Genomic DNA, 15,882 nt, shown 5'->3' on the forward strand with positions numbered 1-15,882 from the left:
GCTGCCAAGAAGAAGATACAGTTTTTGACATGATTTAATATGATGCCTGATACCCACAGGAAATTTTATCAATATACTACTACTAAAAGAAGCTATAGACGCACAGGAACTTTTAATGACTCATTACAAAACTTCTTATGGGCAAGTTTTATACATGCAGTCATTTAGTTGCATATACTCGTCATGTTCACTAAGTTCCCAATTCTGCACCAGGCTCCAGGCAGGCCAGCCTTTGCACCTGTGCAGCACTCCACCCATTTCAATCTGAATTTGCACAAATATGTTGAGCCAGAGGCAGAATTAGGGTCTTAGGCCTGAATGCATAAAAAACATTTGGTGCCTAAGTCTCTGTTTTAAGCACTTAAGTCCCAGTTTCAGGATCACAGTGACCCACAAAATTCACACTAAAATCCTGTAGATACCTGTATTTGTTTTACACAGTATAAAGTAATAGATCTTGCATGTAAATTTTGGAGTAATTTTATTGCTAATTCTGGAACAGCCTTCCAAAGGGAGCAGTAGGGGCAAAAAACAACCTTACTGGCTTTAAGACTCAGACTGATAACTTGATGGAGGTTATGTATGATGACATGTAGCTGATCTGCAACAGCTAGTAGAAATCTCTCAAGATGATTGGCTGTTGGATCTTGCTAAAATGCTCAGAGGCCAACTGATCACTGCATATGGAGCTGGAAAGGAATTTTCTCCAAGCCCAGGATGGAAAAGACTTTAGGGGCTTGGGGCCTTTCTCTGCAGCTTGGGCCTGGGCAGACCCACCAGTGTGGACGGGGCCAAGGCGGGGAACTGTTCTGGAGCCGGGCAATTCAGTGGTAGTGGTGTCTAGGAGCCCTAGTCTCTTTAAATCACCATCACAGTACTGACGGTGTGCTCCTCGTGGTGCTGAAAGGCCTGGGCGGCGGAGGATAGGTCCCAGCTCCACCTCTTCCTATTAAGGAGCACAGAGCTGGGCTCCCTCACACTTTGCCCAGGGGCCTGATAATTCTGTTGGCTGCCCTGGGCCTGGGTCACTTGCACATGTAAACCACTGTTGGATTCTCTAACTTGAAATTATGATTTGCAGACTTCAGTAACTCAGCAAGAGGTCCATTATAGGTACGCATGAGTTCAGTACCATGGCCTGCAGTGGGCAGATTATTCTGCAGTGGGCAGACCGGGTTATCATGAGGGTCTTGTCTGACCTTAATGTGTCTGAAGACCTAGCATACAAGCCAAATTTGCCAAAATGGCCTTTATATGTTAAGCATAAGTGAATACTTAGATGTCTACCTACTTCATCTCTGGATGCAAACAATAATTGAGCTGACAAATCAGACAGTTAAATTCTATTATTTGTTCACGCAGTTCATTGTACTTGAATAACTGAGGCCTGTTCTGCCTTATAGGTACATTATTAATGAAAGTAATTTGACTTTTTAAAAAAATTCTGTAATAGTTTCTCATTATTTTAAGAAAGCAATTTTTAATTGCTGTGCTTTCAGATCTCTTTTAAATAGTAGTTATCTTGGGCTGATTAGTTCCAGGAGTTTTGTTAATATAATTAATCAAAACTGTCACATTTATCCCACATGCATTTATAATTTGTAAGGATAGATACATTTTCCTTTTTAATATGATTTTACAATTAAGATCATGACAGATATTTATATGGGTAACGTCTACAGCTCCCAGAGTTGACAGGAAAGGTTTAGTATTAATGTAGGTGTACATCAAAAGAAAGACACACACTCTGCTGTCCCTGCTCAGGAATCATTGAGATGGGAGTAATAAAGACCTCCTAGAACCAATAATAATTGCCGCATAGAGAAGTGCAATCATTAGAAATCACTAGCTCTCTTTAGAGCTGTTATTTGAACTAAGTCTGTTCAGAGAGTTATAGGTGATAAAACTTGCACTATTATAGTCACAGCATATCCATATTTAACTCTTCAAGCCTCACTGAGATTCACAATAGTCTATTGTATTTTATCTAAATGTTGTTTCTCTGTGAGGTCCAGTATTTGGCTAGCCTACTGCTACACAGCAATTTAACCTCTGTAGGATATAGCCTTCCATTCTGTTCAAGAGCCTTGTGTTGAATATAAAATCTCAGATGTTTCCATGAGTTAACATAAGGGAACAGAGATTTCCCTTCTTTTATACAGAATGGGCCGAATCTTGATAGGTCCGCAGCTGGAGCTCTCCTAGCATTTCAAGTGGTCAGCATCTCTGAAGTTTCAGCTTCTCTTTAAAAACAATTAGTCAATGTTTTCATTTCAGCTACATCCAAACTTTTGCACACAATTTACCTTTAGAAAATTACACTGCTGGGCTGCAGTATTGCTAGTTGACTGATTTTAGATATGTATAGTGCCATCGCCTGACTTCCTGATGCTTGAAGAGATTTTGCAAATTGATGTTCAGATTGCAACACATAACAGCTTCAGAAATGCAGCCACCTCTGGGGAGAAACTTGGTAGCTCTTTAACACAGTATGACAACCTTGTGCAAAAAGTGTTGGGGTGGGGAACAAATGCCTTAAATTGAAGGAGAGATTTGAACAGAAAAATATATTTACCCAGAGATCAGTTTTGCTCTATTCCATGAGCTAAGGCCAATGTATAGCTGTGCCACTTAGGAGAAGACCAGAGTCCAGAATCAGACAGAGACTGTGTCTACATACGAGATAAGATCAATCTTAAAGGAGTTAGCTCACTATTAAAAATCACTGTCTTCACTGTAAATACCTCAGAAACAGCCTCAGAAACAACTCTGACATTGTCGTCCAAAAGGCTGATAAAGGCAGTGATGTTGTCATCATGAATAGCACAGACTACCAAAAGGAGGCTGCCAGGCAACTCTCCCATACCACATTCTACAAGCCACTGTCCCAGGATCCCACAGAGGAGTATACAACGAAACTACAGCATCTGCTCAAGACCCTCCCTATAAAACACAGGAACAAATCTTCACAGACACACCCCTAAAATACCAACCAGGTTTATTCTACCCACTACCCAAAATTCATAAACCTGGGAATCCCGGATGCCCCGTCATCTCAGGCATTGACACTCTCACTACAGCATTGTCTGGATATGTGGACTGTCTACTCAGACCCTATGCTACCAGTGGTCCCAGAATTTTTCAAGATACCACTGACTTCCTTAGGAAACTACAATTCATTGGTGACCTTCCTGAAAACACCATCCTGGCCACCGTGGATGTAGAGGCCCTTTACACCAATATCCCACATGAAGATGGATTTCAAGCTGTTAGGAACATTATCCCTGATGAGACGAAGGCACAAATGGTGGCTGAACTTTGTGACTTTGTCCTCACCCACAACTATTTCAGATTTGAGGACAATTTGTAACTTCAAATCAATTGCACTGCTATGGGCACCCACATGGCCCCACAGTATGCCAACATTTTTATGGCTGACCTGGAACAAAGCTTCCTCAGCTCTCATCCTCTAGCGCCTCTCCTCTACTTGAGCTACACTGATGATATCGTCATCTGGACTAAGGGAAAGAGGCTCATGAAGAGTTCCACCATAATTTCAAGTTTCCACCCCACCATCAACCTCAGCCTGGACCAGTCCACACAAGAGATCCTCATCCTGGACACTACTGTGCAAACAAGTGATGGTCACATAAAAATCACCCTATACCAAAAACCCGCGGACTACTATGCTTACCTACACACACCCAGCATCCATCCAGGGCACACTACACAATCCATTGTATACAGCCAGACACTGAGGTACAACTACGTTTGCACCAATCCCTTAGACAGAGACAAACATCTACAAAATCTTTACCAAGCTTTCCTGAAACTACAATACCCACCGAAGGAAGTGAAGAAACAGATTGATAGAGCCAGATGTGTAGCCAGAAGCCACCTGCTACAAGACAGGCCCAACAAAGAAAACAAGAGAACGCCGCTGGCCATCACATACAACCCCCAGCAAAAGCATCTCCAGCGTATCATCAGTGATCTACAACCCATCCTGGACAACAAATCTTCACTCTCACAGACCTTGGGAGACAGGCCTGTCCTCACCTACAGAGAGCCTGCCAACCTTAAACAAATCCTCACCAGCAACTATAGACCACACCACAGTACATTCTTACCCTGAGATACACCCAATCAGGTTATGAGAATTCAAGTTTACAAGGAGTTTGATTTAAAACCCGACCTCATCTTACAAGGCATTTCCTCGAATTTACGAGGACAGATTTCAATTTCGTGCGCCTCAGTGGAACACAGATGCCCTGCAGTGGGAGAGAAAGGCTGCGGCTCCAGGCAATGGCTGCCCACAGCTGCATCCCGCCCGGCACATCTCTCCGCAGCGCCCGGTGATGATTCCCCAGAGCCCTCAGCCCAGCCTTTACCTGTGGCTGGTCTGGGTCTCCGCCTTGGCTCTGCAGCAGCGGCACACCCTGGCCCAGCTGGTGGCCATGGGCTCCCAGGTGTTCCCGTGAGATGTGGCTGCTGGGTGCACAGATCATACTAGTCCCGCCCCTGCCGCTCACTCCCTGGGTGGCTAGGGGGCCACTGCTGCCCGCCCTGCGCAGCTGTACCTCGGACTGCTTGCCGCTTGTGGCGTTCCTTTGCATTTAGCACCTTGGCTGCTGCTGACTGGGCCTCTCTATTGCACAGCCCCACAGCACGAGTGAGGCATCGCCCCTTGCCAACTGGGGACCTCCTGTGCCTGCCTAACTCCCAGCATGGCCAGTCCCTGACTCTGCCCCCTTCCCACTTAACATAAGCTGCGCTCAGGCTGGGCTGTCTCCCCGTGACTCCCTGTGCCCTGCTCTGCCCTGCCTGCCCCCTTGCACCAGCCCAGCTTCTGCAGCCGCGGGCAGCTACCTGGCTTTGTGCCCCCCTCCCAGGCGCTCTTCGATTTCTGTTCCCCTGTCTCTGCAGGTAAATGAAGGAAAAATGCCTTGTTAGGTTGTGTTATGGTAACTAATGTTAACTATTGAAGTAATTGTGTACATTTTAATGGGATATGGTGTTGTTTTAGTGTAAATGGGTGTAAATTTTGGGGCTAAGGAACGCACAAATTTTTTTCCCATTGAAATTAATGGCAATTACATTTTTGACTTACAAGAGGAGTTTTTCAGGAATGAATTACCCTCATAAGGCAGGGGAAGACTGTAACTCTAAACCTGGAACCAATCCCTGACACAAACCTTGCTGCCAACTCTGCTCACATATCTGTACCAAGAATATGATGACAGGAACTAACATCAACCACATCATCAGGAACTCCTTCACCTGCACATCTACCAATATAATATATGCCATCACGTGCCAGCAATGCCCCACTGCAATTTGCATTGGCCAAACTAGACAGTGTCTGTGTAAAAGAATAAATGGACATAAATCAGACATCAGGAATGGTAACATACAAAAACCCATAAGAGAACACTTCAATCTCCCTGGACACTCAGTAACAGATTTAAATAGCAGTGCTACAAAAAAAAAAACAAACACCTGCAAAGAAAAATTTAGGAGCTTCAATTCATTTGTAAATTTCCCTCCTGATTGAACTGACTTCATTTTTCCCCTCTTGATGTTCACAGCTCCACATTAACTGCCAATAATGGGCCACATCCACCCTGACTGAATAGACCTTGTCAGTTCTCACCCTCCCTTTGACCGAGACTCCCTCTTTAAATTCTCCTCTGAAACCTCCCCACTCATGCATCTGATGAAGCGGGTCTTTGTCCATGAAAGCTTGTGATTCAAAATATCTGTTAGTCTATAGGGTGCCATATGACTTCTTGTTGTTACTGTAAATACCATTAGGTTGAATTAGTGAGCCCTAATATTGATAACAAAATGTCGATGTTAAGGGATGGGAGTAGCATCCATTTTGAATTTAAATTTTCGAAAAAAGGCTAGTGTGCAAGCATCATGTCTTTAATTCAAATTTATTAGCTTCCAGAAGTGTCCTGTATGTATCCCACAAAGCTACGCAATAACCCTCCATGTATAGCCACTTCTTTCTCTGCTGCTCTCCATCCAGGTGCTCACAAAGAAGGTCACAGGAAGCCCACAAATTTTTGATAGAATTAGAACTGGAATTCTGCAGTGCTCAGGGCTGCAAATATAAAGGTCTGGACGTATGGCTGACATAACTGGGTGTAGGTGGACAGGGCTGATAGCGCAGCTGTCTGCCACTACACCAAAGTCTGCAGAGCATGTGTGGCACAGGGAACCTGGACAGGTTTGGCGAGGGCCGAATTCTGTTACTGGGTGCTCTGAATTCTAGGACAGTGCTTTGCATTCTGGGATTCTAACATGAAACATCCATAAGCAACCAGGGCTAAGGCTCTGTGGGATAGGCACCCACAATGCACTGCTCATGCTGTTGAACTTCCATAGGGCAACAGGGATGCAGAAACTCAAAATGGAAAAAGGGTGGGTCAAATTTCAAGAAGACTTGTGGACACTTAAATTCAAATTCATAAGAACAAAGTTAAAAATCAAATTTATCTCATAGTATAGACGCAGTCAAAGGTTATATCTACACAGCAGCCTTATTTTGAAATAAGATAGTCTGGAAGAGCTATTCAGGAATAACTTATTTAGAAATAACACTGTTACACACAAAATGCATTTTGAAATAGTCCTTAGCTATTTTGAAATACAGTGCCTACACACACAGAGACTGTTTCGAAATAGAACCATTGGATGCACCATGGCGTATGTTGGAATAGGCTCTATTCTGTGTCTTAACAGCCACTGTTTTGAAAATGCTGGTTCAAAATAGGCACTACTCCTGGTGCAATGAGGTTTACCAATTTTGAAATAATACACTGCTATTCTGAAATTATTTCAAAATGGAAGTTTTGTTGTGGAGATGCTAGTTGAGTTATTTTGAAACAACTTTGCTGTGTAGATCTACCCTAAGAGATACATTAGGTCATGAGCTTTCATGGGTAAAATCTGATGAAGAGGGTTTTACCCATGCAAGTGCATGACCTAAGGTGCCAAAGGACTGCATATGGTGCAGAATATTCTCCCATCCATGCAGCCTCATTTGTTTGCATTGGCATGTGCTGAAGGTGTATGTTCCACCTCTCCCCTGTCACCCCTGAAAGCTGGAGAGTGGTACATGTGTTGAGGGTGCTCTTCCCCTTCCACCTCCCTCATTTTGGTACAATCAGAATGAGTAACCAGTAATTGGGGAAGGAGGAGGGAACAATCAAGTAGGTTTCCTGGGTGAAGAGCAGAAAGTGGGCCAATCAGCCACTTCTCTAAGATGCTTGCACACAAATGTCAGAAGCCTAGGGCACAAACAGGAAGAATTAGAGGCCCTGGCACAGTCAAAGAAGTATGAGGTGTTTGGAATAACGGGGACTTGGTGGGACGATTCACATAACTGGAGCACGGTCATGGAAAGTTATAAACTGTTTAGGAAGGACAGACAGTGGAGAAAAGGAGAAGGAGTTGTGCTCTATGTGAGGGAGCAATATGATTGCTCAGAGCTCCAGTATAAGGAGGGAGAAAATCCAGTTGAGTATCTTTGGGTTAAGCTTAGAGGTGGAAGTAACAGAAGTGATGTTGTAGTTGGTGTCTGCTATAGACCGCCAGATCAGGGAGATGAAGTAGATCAGTTTTTCTTTAGATAGATAAGTGAAACTTCCAAATTACAGGCTCTGGTTCTCATGGGAGACTTTAATCATCCTGAGATTTGTTGGGAGACCAATACAGCAGCACACAGACAATCCAGGAAGTTTTTGGAGGATGTTGGGGATAACTTCTTGGTACAATTGCTAAAGGAACTGACCAGGGGCCATGCACAACTTGACCTACTGCTCACAAACAGGGAAGAACTAGTAGGAGAAACAGAGCTGGGTAGAAACCTGGGCTGCAGTGACCCTGAGATCGTAGATTTCAGGATCCCGACAAAAGGAAGAAGGGTGAGCAGTAACATACAGACCCTTGATTTCAAAAGAGCAGACTTCAACTCCCTGAGAGAACTGATGATCAGGATCCCTTAGGCAATAAGATGAAGGGGGAACGAGTTGAAGAGAACTGGAAGTATTTTAAAGAAGTCTTACTGCAGGCACAGCAACAAACCATCCCGCTGCATAGTAAGAAATGCCAACACAGTAGGCAACCAGCTTGGCTTAACAGGGAAATCCTTAGTTAGCTTAAACTCAAAAGGATGCATACAAGAAATGGAAATGTGAACAGTTGACTAAGAAGGAGTATAAACACATGGCTGGAGAATGCCGGGAAGTAATCAGGAAAACAAAAGCACAATTGGAACTGCAGCTGGCAAGGGATGTGAAGGGTAAAAAGAAGGGTTTCTACATGCATGATAACAATAAATGGGTTATCAGAGAAGGTCGGGGGTCGTTACAGGATGAGAGAGGTAACCTAGTGACAGATGATGTAAGAAAAGCTGAAGTACTCAATGCTTTTTTTGCCTCAGTCTTCACAGACAAAGTCAACTCCCACACTATGGTCCTAGACAATGCAGTATGGGAAGGTGAAGGGCAGTCATCTGTAGGGAAGGAACAAGTTCTGATGTACACAAATTCATGGGTCTGGACGTAATGCACGAGAGGGTACTGAGGGAATTGGCAGATATCATTGCCGAACCTTTGGCCATTATCTTTGAAGACTCTTGGAGATTAGGGGAGATCCTGGATGACTGTAAAAAGGCAAACATAGTGCCCCTCTTTAAAAAAGTAAAGAACGACAACCCAGGGAAATATACACGGGTCAACCTTACCTCAATCTCTGGGAAAATAATGGAGGGGATCCTCAAGGATTTCATTTTGAAGCACTTGGAGGAGGGGAAAGTGATCAAAAGTAGCCAACATGGATTCACCCAGGGCAAGTCCTGCCAGACCAATCTGATTAGCTTCTATGATGAGGTAACAGGCTCTGTGGACATGGGGAAGTTAGTGGATGTGATACACCTCACCTTCAGCAAAGCTTTTGATACAGTCTCACACAACATTCTTGCCCATAAGTTAAGGAAATATGGATCCTTGGACAATAAGATGGCTAGAACGCTGGCTTGACAGTGAGGCCCAACAGGTAGTGGTCAATGGCTCAATATCTGGATGGTGGTCAGTTTCAAGCGGAGTGCTGCAAGGCTTGGTTCTGAGGCCAGCGCTGTTCAACATCTTTATTAATTACCTGTATGAGGGACTGGATTGTACCCTCAGCAAGTTTGTGGATGACAATGACACAAAACTAGGGGGAGAGGTAGACATGTTGCAGGGTAGAGAGACAATCCATAGTGACCTGGATAAATGGAAGGATTGGGCCAAAAGAAATCTGATGCGGTTCAACAAGGAGAAGTGTAGAGTACTGCACCTGGAGTGGAAGAATCCCAAGCATTGTTATAGGTTTGGGACTGACTGGCTAAGCCTCAATACAGTGTAAAGGGACCTGTGGGTTATGGTGGATGAAAGGTTGGATGTGAGTAAACAGTGTGCCCTTGTAGCCAAGAAGGCTAACGGCATATTAGGGTGCATTAGGAGGAGCACTTTGAGCAGATATAGAGAAGTGGTTGTTCCCCTCTACTCAGCAATAGTGAGGCTACATCTGGAATATTGTGTCGAGTTTTGGGGCCCCCAGTATAAAAAGGATGTGGATGTGCTGGAGCAGGTTCAGCGGAGGGCAACAAAAACGATTAAGGGGCTGGAGCACAAGACTTATGAGGATAGGCTGAGGGATTTGGGCTTGTTTAGTTTACAGAAGAGAAGACTTAGGGGTGATTTAATAGCAGCCTTCAGCTTCCTGAAGGGGAGCTCTAAAGAGAAGGGTGGGAAACTGTTCTCAGTAGTGTCAGATGGCAGAACAAGGAATAATGTTCTGAAGTTAAAGAGGGAGAGGATATTAGGAAAAACTACTTCACCAGGAGGGTGGCGAAGCAGTGGAATGCGTTGCCTAGAAAGGTGGTGGATTCTCCATGCCTTGAGGTTTGTAAGTCCCAGCTTGACAAAGTCCTGGCTGAGATGACTTAGTGGGGGTTGATCCTGCTTGAAGCAGGGGTCTGGACTAGATGACCTCCTGAGGTCCCTTCTAGCCCTATGATTCTATGAATTGTGAGACAGCACTCTCTATCGCACTCCACAGCTGGAATCAGGCCAGGACACCTGTGGTTCCACACACCCTTAGCAGCAGTTTTCTGACACATATTTAGTCTGTGTTTGATAATGTCATAGAAATGAGTGGTTGCCCATACAGGCATACCTGGAATTCCAAATTTTGGGAGGATAGATCAGATTTTACCCCCTTAATTTCTTATTTTTGAAGAAATCCCCTGAGATGTCAAGACAGTGAGTTTCTCTGTTGCCCTAGCCAATTTTTGGCCACTTCACACAGAGCTCCATGGCACAGAGATTTGATGGCCTGAGAGCAAACACCAGAAGGGAAATTGACCCAGGGGCTCATGGCTGGCTACCAAGAAAGGGATCCACCCAGACTGATGTGGGGTTTTAAATAGTGGTAGCCATCTCCATAACTGAGTGAGGGAATCTAGGTCTGCAGGTCTATAATGGAAAAAGAAAAAAAAATCAGCTCCCAACCCTGAAGTTAATTTTTGATTGATAGTTGTGCCATCTTTGCATTATTATCTTGCACCAACGAAAGAACATACAAGGAGATGATTAGCATTAATTTCATCCTGATATCATTTTATTCACTAAATGACTAAGATTATTCGTTGGACTGTTAGAGACAACAGGCTTCAACTCAATATTACCTGACATCATTTAATTTAGCTCTTTCATGAAGAAGGCAGAGCCTTCACATTAAAAACACATCTGTAATACCTGTAATCTCACCAGGGAGACATATATACATAAAATCACAATGCAGGAAAGAAGTGATGGAAACACAAAATGTTCTCCCAACTACACTGATGGTGAATACTGCTGGGAGGAGGCTAGGTTGGAAGGAAAATAAAACAGTAAAATGTCTTAAAACCATAGTGTGTCCCTTTTACCTCACTCCTCCACACTAGGCTGATTTTCACAAATCTGGCGCAAACAGGCTAAAGCTGTTATTATAGGAGGTGAAGCTGGTAGCTTTAATATATCACATTCATAACGCTGAAGGCATAATTGCTACTTTTCTGTTCCTTTTGCAGTGAATAGTACTTAGCCTTTGACCCACTGTTGTTTGTGAACATCAAATCACCCACCTGCCTTTACCATGCCTAGTTATCTTAAACTATATGCCTAAAATATTACCAAAGGCAACCTGCTCTTATTGCACATCTTGGAATATGTGTGTTTAATGTGTTTGTCAGAGAGAGCTGATATTCATGAACATTTTTAAAATAAAAATTATCAAATATTGTTTAGTTTTCATAGGGATATGTATGCAGCCCAGGTGATGGAATACAAATGCCTTCAACTTTTTCCCATGTGACCACAACGCTGTTTACTTTTGTTAGTGATACTGTTTGCTCAGCTGTTAACTGATTTATGAAGATAATTTGAGAGGTATCAAAATCAATGCCTGAATAAAGACACATCTGTGATAAATGACCTCATGCTGATTTGCACCTAGAATCTCCTATTGTAGGAAATTGGACCCGAGTTGGAATGATTCAGCCCACTGTTCAAGTAGCTCAGGGAAAACACTTTCCCTTAAAATGAAAAACAACAGTGTTGCAGAGCAACGTGCTCTGGTGCAATTAACATAAGACTATGCAAAGAGAATGTCACACTTGTTTTCATACAGAATTGTCTTTTATGCTTCATGTTCCGGACTTTCACTGCCAAAATGGGTAACTATCAGGTCCAAACAATTCACTGATATGAATAAAGTGACCATTTGGAATATTTGTATCAGTTTTCATGGATCTCTGGCACATTACAAGTCATGACAACATAGTACTTTGGAAAAAGCAATAGGTATTGGGAAGCCTTAAATTGTTAAAACCTTTAAGATCGGGGGCATGTCAACTGTGTGGTAAATAAGTCAAAATGGGCAACAAGTTGGCAGCTGCAATAATTTTACTCTCTTTCAGAAGCAGAAGCAGTCATGTTAGTTGCGTTCTTTGTTTTGTCTCTAGGGAATGCTGCCCTGACTGGCCATTTAAAATGAAGGTTTCACCCAAAAACAGTAGCGGGCACATTTCACGGGCTGTCTCTTTCTGTGAGGTCAGGGCTGAAGAACGGGATTTCTGTAAGTCATTTTGGGGGCTCAATTCACAGCTTTGATGGTCTAAACCCTTAAAAGGCCACAAAAATGGATTTAAAGATCTTCAAAGAAAAATGCCTCTGTATATGCCATTTTGAAAAATGCTTATTAGGCCTCCATTTAACCAACCTCATTAATCATGTGCATAAAGTTATACACATACTTAAGTCTTTGCAGGATCAGGGTCTTCTCAGACAGCAGGGTTAAACCTACTAAAAAGCCTAGTTTACAACTGCCATATTCTACTTTGCAAGAAGTTTAAAAAATATCAGACAGAAGAAAGTCTGATAAAGATAAAGGAAAACATTTCACAGGGGTTTGTTATTCACCTCACTAACTGCTTATGCATTAATTTATTATTTATGAAAAAGATCAGTGTAATAACCCTAAGTGTCTTGTCTAAAAGAGGCTTATAAAGAATACTTCAATTATTTTTTTAAATATAAAACTAGGTCTTTTGTTTCTTAGGAAAGACAAAGCATCTCATCATTACCAATTATAGAACCTGGGAAGTCTTTGAACAAAAGGACCTGTTTGCTTAGAATACGTGAAGGTCATATTCACCCTGTAATAGTCAATGAGGAGTAGTCATTAGTTATTTTTAAACAGGCTGTCATTTAACTATTATGAAGATGAATAACATTTGTTATTACCTAATAATCCTCCTGTTGATTATGGAGAAAACACACTACCAGACACCTTATGTGTCTTGCTTGGTTTCTAGATTATTAATGCATTTTGAATAAACTTTGTTGACAAAAAATTATGAGCCTTATTCTCCATATACAGTGACTGTTATGCAAGAGGATAAAATACAGCCGTTTCCACTGCATTTTGCGCTGCATACATTCTTTGCCTAATACTCGTGTAATGTAGCAACAACAAAGTTCATTTTTAAATACCAAACTGATTGTCAACAGATCATATGCTGCTCTACTAAGGTTAGTTTTTGGATGCCTGCCTTTCTGAAGAGAATTAATGAAGCTATAAGTTACCTGTGTTGCTTCATTTGGAGTCAGGCCTAATTAACTGGATCTTGGCCACATTTTGGAGAGTCTGAGCCTTATTTCTGAAGCAGATGGAGTCACTCAGGAATGACTTCATTTGTATTAATTTGTTACACTGTCTTCTGCTATTCATTTCAGGCAATGTCACTGCCTTTGTAGTCCTGCAGAAACAAAATTGAAAAGTTTTGTTTGGGATTTTTTAATCCATTCTTTTCATCCACACTTACTAACAATGAAGAACTCTATTAAATCATGTCTACCTTTGGGACTATAGGTGGTGCAAGAAAGTAATTATGCTAAAGATTTTTGAGGCTTTCACTTCTTGGAACAAGCCAGATGACTGAAATATTGATTCAGCAGTTTAATAAAGATAACCCATGGAGCACCTTTTGTTTGTCTTTGTGCATAAAAGTTGGAGCTTCTTGAGGCCAACTGCAATTTAGCAAGAAAAAGGAAAATAAAATAGATGGCCATGATTATAGCAAAGAGTCATTTTACTAACATTTAATAAGGGTATATTTATCTAGGAGAAAGGATAAACTACTCCAACAGAGCAACTCCACAAGAGTGTCTGATTCAATACAGTTGTTATTTTATGCTGGAATTATGTGAAAATGCGATCTGGTGACTCTGAAGTGCAGTACAATTACATTTCAAAGGGTAGGAACATAATGTAGATAAGAGATTGGGTGTGTGAGTGCTAACTATGTCACATCTGACGTGTCCTGTCCTCTTTTATCTTCTTATTTAATGATGATACTATTTAGTACAACTTTAGAGATTGTAATCTTGAACTTTCTTTATAGATATGGATAAATAATTTTTATGTCTGAGTTGGTAAAGTTTTACTACTCTCATTTTGCACTTAATATATAAGGAGCAAAGTGCATTACAAGAAGGTAGGTGATTTGCCCAAAGCAACAGAATATCAGTGGCAGAGCCAAAGCATAAAATTAAGCATAAAATTCCTGGCTCCCTATCCCATGGTCAGATATTTTTACAATTCCTCTAGCTGCTAACAGTCTTTCTGCAATCAGCTCACGATTCTGCTGAGCCATCTTTCCTCAAAGGGAGATAGTGGACAGAGGAGCGTATGGGGGAAATAAAGATTATGGGTCAACTGGAAATGAAGATGTCTGTGCTCGACAGATACTCCAAGCCAGCCATTTTCTGGACCTCCCAGCCCTGACTAGAAGAGAATTTGCTACATGCATACATGATTCCCACCTACAGCTTAGCGAAACTTCACTAGTAGCACCACTGTTGTAATGCTGGTGCTGAAATAAGGAAATAACCTAAACAAAAGTAAAGATCCAAATCTGAGGAACTGTCCAAGATTGAGGAGTTTTTGGAACTAATTGACAAACTTAACAGTAACAAGTCATCAGGACCAGATGGCATTCGCCCGAGTTCTGAAAGAACTCAGATGTGATACTGCAGAACTATTAACTGTGGCTTGTAACCTATCCTTTAAATTGGCTTCTGTACCCAATAACTGGAAGGCTACGTCTACATGAGCCCCAAACTTCGAAATGGCCACGCAAATGGCCATTTCAAAGTTTACTAATGAAGTGCTGAAATGCATATTCAGCGCTTCATTAGCATGCGGGTGGCCGCGGCACTTCGAAATTGACGCGCCTCGCCTCCGCGCATCTTGTCCCGACGGGGCTCATTTTCAAAAGGACCTCGCCTACTTCAAAGTCCCCTTATTCCCATGAGCTGATGGGAATAAGGGGACTTCGAAGTAGGCGGGGTTCTTTTGAAAAAGAGCCCCGTCGGGACAAGATGCGCGGAGGCGAGGCGCGTCAATTTCGAAGTGCCGCGGCCACCCGCATGCTAATGAAGCGCTGAATATGCATTTCAGCACTTCATTAGTAAACTTTGAAATGGCCATTTGCGTGGCCATTTTGAAGTTTGGGGCTCGTGTATACATGGCCAAAGATAGCTAACATAATGCCAATATTTAAAAAGGGTGATCCCAACAATTACAGACCTAAGGCTAGTGTAAGGTACTGGGCAAATTAGTTGAAACCATAGCAAGGAATAAAATGGTCAGACACATAGAAGAACATAATTTGTTGGGTGAAAGTCAACATGGTTTCTGTAAAGGGAAATCATATCTTACTAGAGTTCTTTGAAGGGGTCCACAAACTTGTTGATAAGAGGGATCCAGTAGATATAGTGTAGTTAGATTTCCAGAAAGCCTTTGACAAAGTCCCTCACCAAAGGCTCTTACGTAAAATAAGTTGTTATGGGATAAGAGCGAAGATCCTTTCATGGATTGAGAACTGGTTACAAAGCAGGAAACAGAGGGTAGGAACAAACAGTAAATTTTCAGAATGGAGAGGGGTAACTAGTGCGTTCCTCAAGGGTCAGCCCTAGGACAAATCCTATTCAACTTATTCATAAATAATCTGGAGAAAGGGGAAAACTGTGAGGTGTCAAAGTTTGCAGATGATACTAAACTGCTCAAGATAGTTAAGACCAAAGCAGACTGTGAAGAACTTCAAAAAGATCTCACAAAACTGAGTGTTTGGGCAATAAAATGGCAAATGAAATTTAATGTGGATAAATGTAAAGTAATGCACATTGGAAAAAATAACCTCAACTATACACACAGCATGATGGGGGCTAATTTATTTACAACTAATTGGGAAAGAGATCTTGGAGTTATTGTGGATAGTTC

The sequence above is a fragment of the Carettochelys insculpta genome, chromosome 2, assembly GCF_033958435.1.
Source record: "Carettochelys insculpta isolate YL-2023 chromosome 2, ASM3395843v1, whole genome shotgun sequence".
In the NCBI taxonomy this organism is placed as follows: Eukaryota; Metazoa; Chordata; order Testudines; family Carettochelyidae; genus Carettochelys; species Carettochelys insculpta.